The following is an 8,631-nucleotide window of genomic DNA, read 5'->3' as shown; positions in this document are numbered from 1 at the left end:
TGTGCATGAACTTTATAAATTTATTGAGATCATCTGGGACTTAGAACAGAAGGTTAGGAATCTTAAAAAAGATGTTCGGAATGATCAGAGGATGCCGGAGATGAAGAAGATGGAGGGTGGCAAGAGTAAAGGCGGCTCCACTTAGAGTAGAAGCGGCTCCACTCCAAGTGGAGACAGCTCCATTGGAAGTGGAGGCATCTCTATTCAAATAGAGGTGGCTCTATTGTGGGCAGAGCATGCTCCCTTGCTGGGAATTTGCAAAAATGAGTTTCAAGGTTCTGTTTTGGTAAATTGGCACTACAACAGATTAGTCTTTTACCAGCGCTCTTGGGAAGAGCGTTGGCATAGGTGATACAATACAAGCACTTCTGAAGCGCTGGTGTAGGTGTTACAGTACCAGCGCTTTAAGGAAAAGCGCTAGTATTGGTGTTACAGTATCAGCGTTTTAATGAAAAGTGCTGGTATTGGTGTTACAGTACCAACGCTTACAAAGCGTTGGTAATGGTGTTACAGTAGCAACGGTTTAAGAAAAAACGCTGGTACAGGACCCTTCCATTCCCTCCAATTTTTTCTCCTTCCCTCCAATTTTTCTCTTCCCTCCACTTTTTCCCTCCGCTCTATCTCGATTTGCTCCGTCTCAATCTCTCACTGCTCGATCTCCATTACTTTAGCTCATCGTAGGCTCTCTCTCTCTCATCCCTCTCTCTCCACCACCATTTCTCAGCTGAAGCACTTCTTCCACCTGCGTTTCAGAGTACTTCAATTTCAGATTCTCTCTCTTCCCCTCACGAATCCTACTCATCCTCTCTCTCTTGGTGGTAAGTACCCCCTTTCTCTTAAAGCTTTCTCTTTGTCAATATTATATATATATATATATATATATATATATATTTAGGGAAATCTCCATAACTAAAATAATCTTTATGTTTTTCTGATTTTTAGTTTATGATTCTTATTATGGTTCTGATTGAAATATTTTTTCAGTCTATTATATCCATTGACTTCAAAGCCTCGATTGCGATCGTTTCACATTTCAGGTAGATCAATCTATTTTCGTAGCTTTTACAAATTGGGTTTCCAGATTTTAGTTGTTTTGTGTTGCCGGGAAAATTATTGTTCTTAGTTTCGTCAATAAAATTATCAATCAAAATCCAGGTCGAGGTTGGAGGATTTGGATCTTTGATTTCAACCGCTGAATTCAAAAAAGGTTCAAAATTTATTCATATCTATTTGTTATTCGCCTCCATATATATACATGCAATTTTTTTCTTAAGTACTGTATTCCTTGATTATTTTATAATTTGTTGTAACTCTTAGTGAGTGCCATGTGTTTATGCTTTTTATGTGTTAAATTGTGTACCATTGGTGGGACTTCTGTATTTGGTTGGGTGTGAATGGCCAGCTCCAATTTGTGGGAGTTTTACCAAGCGTCTTTTGTTCACTTTTTTACATTCAGAAATAATGCCTTGAGCTGGATTTTTGTGTTGTATGTGGCTGGGTAAATATCATTGTATTCGGCTATTCTACATTTTGGTTGGATGGAAGCAATAGAGAATTGATGAGGAAAAGGGTTTTGAGTTTAAAGAGATGGGTAAAGAACCATGTTCCATTGGGAATCCACATACTGCGAGTAGAGTATTACATGTGATGGTTGTACCAATATAGTGTATTAAGTGGCTGGCTGCATAGTAGGATAGAATGTTTTACGGTCTTGTAGTTGTTAACTGGATGGTGGTTCTCTCATATGGTTGTCATGGTTGCCTTACGCATACTCGCATAACATCTTTTATTTAAGTTTCCTGGTTGTAAATAATTGCTTCAGTTGAAGTTTTATCCTCATGCAAGCTACTCTTTCTACGTTGAGACTTGAGAGGTCCGTTGCTTCATGTTTCTGCTGTTAGATCGTCAATGTATGGCGTGCCATAAGTCTGGTTGGTCTGTTTGTTCTGCTTTGAACTTTTCTTTATATAACTAATCTGGTGTACGAGCTACTGTTGATGGATTTTATTCTATATTACTGTTACTGTGTCTTAAGTACTGTATTCCTTGATTATTTTATAATTTGTTGTAACTCTTAGTTGAGATTAATTTGCTATAAAAAGGAAATTCTGAATTTTTAAAATGATTTACTTTGTATAGAATTACTATGACCACACCAGAAATAAATGCTTTCTGTGTTGTGATGCTTTGTTGAACTAAGAAAGGTCGTCACATATAATTATGTTCTACAATTGGCGAGTGATATCCTCCACACTTAGTCATATAATTTGTAATAGTCCTTTTCATTTTGTTGTGGTAAAATTTTTTTTTTGTGAAAAGATTGAAGAAAAGAGCCATTTTTGGCTCTATGTCGATGCAGTCAGTTTTGTGATGATATGTAAAATGATGAAACATACAGGGATGCTGTTTTACAAAGGATGCATGTGCTGAGCATGTTGACATTAACGGAAAGTGAAAAGGAAAAAGAAAGTTGTTAGTACGTGAGATTGTTGCCCAAGACTCTGATGCGTCAAAGCATATTGGTAAATTAGACCTAGAAAGAGAATGAATAGGTCTTATGGATATTAATTTGTAACAAAGTAACTTTTTGAATTACAATTAAACTCTTTAAAATTTAGCTAGTTAGTTATGATTACTGTGATTTGGATTTTTGTTTATATCCGTTAGGTTTTGAATTCTTTCAACACAACCGCAATATTCATGCATAAAATATAGTATGGACGCAATATTTTCATGTGAAAGACCATAAACAGGGAAAAACCAGAGACTTAGTCCAATGAGGGACAATCCACTGAATTGTTGATCTTGCTCAACTATATATCTATCGTCCATTAGCTATTTTATTCATCGATTCTCGATGGCATTACAGATTGGCTTGTAATCGGTTGCATTGGATCCAACTTAATACTTTGACCTGGAACAAGAGTCAATAATTACCACTGTGTCATAGTTATTAAATTGCCCGTGCTGATGTTTAGATGTTGTGTTGAATTACAATTATATTGTCTTTTTTTAACAATTTGATTGCATTCTCTTAACTGAATTCTCACTTTTTTGTTTGCTTTTCTAGGAAGGATAAATAATAAGTTGACAATGAAACGAATGGTTAGTGAAGTGGAAAAAGTGAGTGAACAAAAATACCGAAGCTTCAACTTCAAAATCATCCCAACCACCGCCGAAGAAGAGACGGGGTCCGACACGATGCAAGAATGTCATAGACGCGAAAACCTTATTGCCTTTAAGGTACATATATATATAGATCATCTTATATAGTTTACATAATTAGACTATATTCAATATGAAGGAGAAAAATAGGATTTCTATCTTTATTTTTGTAGTAAACATCTACAATTGTTAATTTTTGTTTAGGGTTAATAAGTTTGGACAGCCGATCGGTCCTGGGAGTGGTATATATACTAATTATCTGGGAACACTTGCCCGGAAGGGTGAATTAGCTCCTTTGTGTTACAAAACTTGGTGGGAGATGCCTAAACGGCTGAAGAGGATATGTGGAACATTGTAAAGGTAAAACCCTTCAATAACATTAAAATAATTTTTATGAAAAAAGTGGACTAACATACAACAATTATCACATTTTCAGGGAAAATATGATGTGGGAATCATGACAAAACAGAGGACAATATCCTCCATCGGAAAAAAATGGAGGGGGTACAAGTGTGAGTTGAAAAATGAATACTACTCAGTTAGGGATACAGATGAAGAAAGATTGACAAACCCACCACCTAATGTTGAAAAGGAGCATTGGGAATTTTTGGTTAGGCATTGGGGTACGTCTATGGCGAAGGTAATCCTCCATCTATCACAATGTTTTTTGAAGTCAATGAGTTAAATTTATAGTTTACCTGCTTTCAGTCATTATTTTAGGTGGAATGTTCTTTACTCAAAGAATTTTTACTTTTTCTCACTTTTTGTAGGAGGTTAGCAAAAAAAATAAAGAACGTCGTGGGAAGCAGACAATGATGCATACTATAGGGACAAAAAGCTTTGCACGTGTTTCTGCCGAGGTTAGTTGAAGTTTTTATCGAAAATATAAATTATTTCAATTCTTATGTCGTTGAATGATTATAAATGTTAGTGGTAAATAATATATATCACAATGTATTCTTTTATAGATTGAGGAAGACGAAGGTATTTAGCTTTTCGTGCAGATTTATTCATCCGCACACATGTAAATAAGGATGGCAAAGCTACTGATGCTGCTGCTTCGGAGATAATTGTAAGTTTTCATGCTTTCATTTTGCAAAAAGGGGGTCATGTGCCTTGAAGTGACCAATTTTTAAACTCTTTATGCTGTATTAGGGGGTCACATGCCTTGAAGTGACCAATTTTTAAATCATTGGCCCGTGTGGAGGCAATTTACTTTCTTGTATTTGTTGAAAAGCATGGGATCATGGGATCATTGTATGTGGAGGCCTCTTGTTGATTGATTTGTGTTGTGGAGAAGAAGTATTTGCTATTTGTTGTTTGTTGTTCGTGTTAATTTGTTACTCATATATTGTGGCAATAGTCTTTTGAATATAGACAACTTCAACTATTATATACAAGCTATGTAAAGGCCACTAAACACTTGTTCATGATCTATAAAGTTCTTGTTGTGATTTTTTTTTTTTAGTTCTGAAAAGATTTCCATCTTCAAAAAGCTTGGCATGTTGATAAAAATTGATTCAGATTCAATCTATGTAGATTTCTAATCCAATTCAGATTCTTTTTTTTTTTTTTTTTTTTCAGTGCTGAAAAGATTTCCATCTTCAAAAAGTTTTGCATGTTGATAAAAATTGTTTCAGATACAATCTCTGCAGATTTCTAATCCAATTCAGATTTTTTTTTTTTTTTTTTTTTTTCAGTTCTGAAAAGATTTCCATCTTCAAAAAACTTGGCATGTTGGTAAAAATTGTTTCAGATTCAATCTCTGCAGATTTCTAATCCAATTCAGATTCTTTTTTTTCTTTCAGTTCTGAAAAGATTTCCATCTTCAAAAAGCTTGGCATGTTGATAAAAATTGTTTCAGATTCATCTCTGCAGATTTCTAATCCAATTCAGATTCTTTTTTTTTTTTTCAGTTCTGAAAAGATTTCCATCTTCAAAAAACTTGGCATGTTGGTAAAAATTGTTTCAGATTCAATCTCTGCAGATTTCTAATCCAATTCAAATTCTTTTTTTTTTTTTTTTCAGTTCTGAAAAGATTTCCATCTTCAAAAAGCTTGGCACGTTGATAAAAATTGTTTCAGATTCAATCTCTGCAGATTTCTAATCCAATTCAGATTCTTCTTTTTTTTTTTTTCAGTTCTGAAAAGATTTCCATCTTCAAAAAGCTTGGCATGTTGGTAAAATTTGTTTCAGATTCAATCTCTGTAGATTTCTAATCCAATTCAGATTCTTTTTTTTTTCAGTTCTGAAAAGATTTCCATCTTCAAAAAGCTTGGCATGTTGATAAAAATTGTTTCAGATTCAATCTCTGCAGATTTCTAATCCAATTCAGATTCTTTTTTTTTTTTCAGTTCTGAAAAGATTTCCATCTTCAAAAAGCCTGGCATGTTGATAAAAATTGTTTCCGATTCAATCTCTGCAGATTTCTAATCCAATTCAGATTCTTTTTTTTGTTTTTTTCAGTTCTGAAAAGATTTCCATCTTCAAAAAACTTGGCATGTTGGTAAAAATTGTTTCGGATTCAATCTCTGCAGATTTCTAATCCAATTCAGATTCTTTTTCTTTTTTTTTTTTCAGTTCTGAAAAGATTTCCATCTTCAAAAAGCTTGGCATGAAAATCAAATTAGTAGTTCTCACACACACACACACACACACACGAATCATGATCACTGAGAAATTATGCTGATTTACATCAAAGTATACCAAACTTAAAGGCAGAAAGAAACACAATTACAGAAGAGGTTTCGCATCTCCTTAGTAAATTACTCAAATTCAATTTCACCCTTCACCTTTTTTTCCTTCTTTCTATGGATAGTGAGTGTTTGGAAGAATAAATGCATCCAGAGAAATTATTCTGCTAACAATTTTACTTGCTTTTTCTTCTATTGCATTATAGATATCTTATACTAATTATTTTCTACTGAATCAGGAAGCACGTTTGGTTTCTACATTTTTACCCATTTGAGGACAGAAAATGCTTAGGAAACTACAAATGATAACCTAGGGAAAAAGTAAAATATAATATTAGGTGCAAAAACTTTTGCCTAGTGAATCTAATTAAATAAAAGACATAGAATTATGTGTCCTATAATAATAATTGCACACCAAGTCTTTTGTCCAATTACCTATATAAGATTCTTCAATTAGATGGGACATTCAAATTTAGACATAAACAACAGTACTCATAAGTTGGCAATTTCTTTAATCATATTGTATACTTTAGCACAATGTCTGGTACCTCAAAAGACTATTAATTTGATTTTTCCTCTTCTATAACGACTAGATTACATTTTTTATTAAGTGTATACTTTAGCACAATGTATTAAAAGAACTACTAATTTGATAAAAATTTGATTTTTTTTTTTCTCTATTTACTTCATTTAAATCATTTTGTTTTTGTCATGAAAACTTAGGTATATATATGAACATGTAATGCTTAAATATACATGTGCATGTATAATATATATATATATATATATATATATATATATATATATTATACATGCACATGTATATTTAAGCATTACATGTTCATAGCTTGTTGGGATTTCAGTTCTTTTGTGCTTTATTTAGAATCTAGGGTTTTCAGTTCTGGATGTTTCATAGTAGTATGTCGTGGTAGTTCAACTTTTTTTTTTTTTTTTTGGCAGGAAAACATAAGAGAACTTCAAAAAAGTTACTCTGACTCGTCTATTGGCAGCTCCAATGATTTGTTCTCCATTGTGAGGGGAGAAGAGAGAACTGGTTGTGTGCAGATGCTTGGCTTCGGGCCTACACCAAGCGATGTTTAGGGGCCCTCTCCTAGTAAAGCTGAACTGATTAATATGCTAAAAAATCTCAAGAGTTGCAGGAGACGATTTCAAAAATGCAAGCCGTCTATGACAACAAGTTGGAAAATTTACGAGCCAACTACGACGACAAGTTGGAAAATTTACAACAACAGGTGACTATGCTAATGCAGATGCAACAACAAAATTGTAGTGGACAAGTATATTTATTATTAATTTTACTCTTTACTAAATATATGTTTACTTATGCCAAGATTTCATGTATTTTGTTTTGTTATTTTGAAGGATTCTGATTCTTTAAATGCTCCTCCCAGAGTATTCCCAAATTCATTTTCTAGTCGTGATGCCAATTCAGTTAAGGTTATGAACTTTTAATTTCACGTATATATATGTTAAATTTTCATTTATTATAATGTGCGCTTAATGAATTTATAAAAAATATAGGGTAATTCAAATCAAATAGGCAAGAAGACTTGTTGAAGTTGAAGTTGAAGATAGGGTCGTGGCTATGCTTTTTGAATTTCCTTCGCCTTGGATGGGTTCTTTTTGAAAAACTTGTACTACATTTGTTAAAAATTCTTAATTCTTTTTGTGTGACATTTAGTACCTTTATCTAGATAATTTGGATGGTATTTTCATATTCGCAGGTTAACTTGTGGTGGTATTAGTAGTCAATTTCGATGGTATTTTTCATATTGGCAGGGTTAACTTGTGGTTGTTTGTAAAAAAAATTTGGATGGTATTTTTATATTGACTTGTGTTGGGATGCATTTAGTAGCTGTGAAGAAATTTTTTTTCAAAAACAATAATGGGAAAAAAAAAATTTAAATAAGGAAAACAATAATGGGAAAAAAAAAAATGTAAATAATTTTACCAACACTCTTTTAAGAAGCGCTGCTGGCATAAGGAATAAAAATATATTAAAAAAAAAAATTCAAATAACCCTTTATCAGCGCTTTTCCAAAAAGCGCTGGCATAGGGAAAAAAAATATTAAAAAAAAAAATTTCAAATAATCCTTTACCAGAAGCGCTGGTAGAGGCTACAAGCGCTTCTCCAAAAGCGCTGGTAGAGGGTTATTTGAATTTTTTTTTTTTAATATTTTTTTTTTCCTATGCCAACGCTTTTTGGAAAAGCGCTGATAAAGGGTTATTTGAATTTTTTTTTTCAATATATTTTTATTCCCTATGCCAGGGCTACCAGTGCTTCTCCAAAAGCGCTAGTAAAGGCCTACCGACACTGGATTTACCAGCGCTTTTGAAGAAGCGCTGGTAATTGAATTATCAGCGCTTTTGAGCGCTGGTAAAAACCAAAACTGTTGTAGTCTGGGGTATTCTAGTGCAGTGTAGGTCAATTTGGATGATTTAAATGGCTATGATGGACATGTTAAATACCCGAATGCATAAATTATACAAATATGCTAAAGTTAGAACAATATGAAATTTTAATTAAATTTGCATGTTGTTAATGGTTAAGGTGGATTTAATTGCTTAATATTATTTTAGCAATGTAAATGGATGTTGTATGACTTTAATCATGTATTAGCAGCATTATATACTCAATTAATTATCTGATTTTTATTATGTTTGTTTCTGGATTAATTGATGTCTTATTTTATTTATTTCATCAATTATTGGATTTTATAGATGATTTAATTGCTTACTATTATTTAACAAT

The 8,631-nt window shown here is 32.8% G+C and overlaps 1 long non-coding RNA gene across 4 annotated transcripts; it reads left to right on the top strand.

The window, feature by feature from the left end:
• The first annotated feature begins 454 nt into the window (after window positions 1–454).
• Window positions 455–7,649, top strand: LOC132279165 (uncharacterized). Of its 4 annotated transcripts, none has more exons than XR_009471228.1 (10): window positions 455–818; window positions 985–1,037; window positions 1,156–1,207; window positions 3,071–3,243; window positions 3,370–3,525; window positions 3,602–3,805; window positions 3,936–4,025; window positions 4,134–4,237; window positions 6,819–7,316; window positions 7,401–7,649. It is a non-coding gene; the product is annotated as an uncharacterized LOC132279165 (long non-coding RNA). The 4 variants fall into 4 exon arrangements; XR_009471229.1 differs by having other exon boundaries at window positions 457–818; window positions 6,819–7,111; window positions 7,242–7,649; XR_009471227.1 differs by having other exon boundaries at window positions 459–818; window positions 6,819–7,649.
• The last annotated feature ends 982 nt before the right edge of the window (window positions 7,650–8,631 follow it).

Source organism: Cornus florida, unplaced genomic scaffold (assembly GCF_030987335.1).
Source record: "Cornus florida cultivar Cherokee Brave unplaced genomic scaffold, ASM3098733v1 CherokeeBrave_3.0.0_Hap2_Chr10, whole genome shotgun sequence".
Classification (NCBI taxonomy): domain Eukaryota; kingdom Viridiplantae; phylum Streptophyta; class Magnoliopsida; order Cornales; family Cornaceae; genus Cornus; species Cornus florida.
The sequence above is the reverse complement of the archived record's forward strand: the minus strand, read 5'-3'. Positions and strand labels throughout refer to the sequence as shown.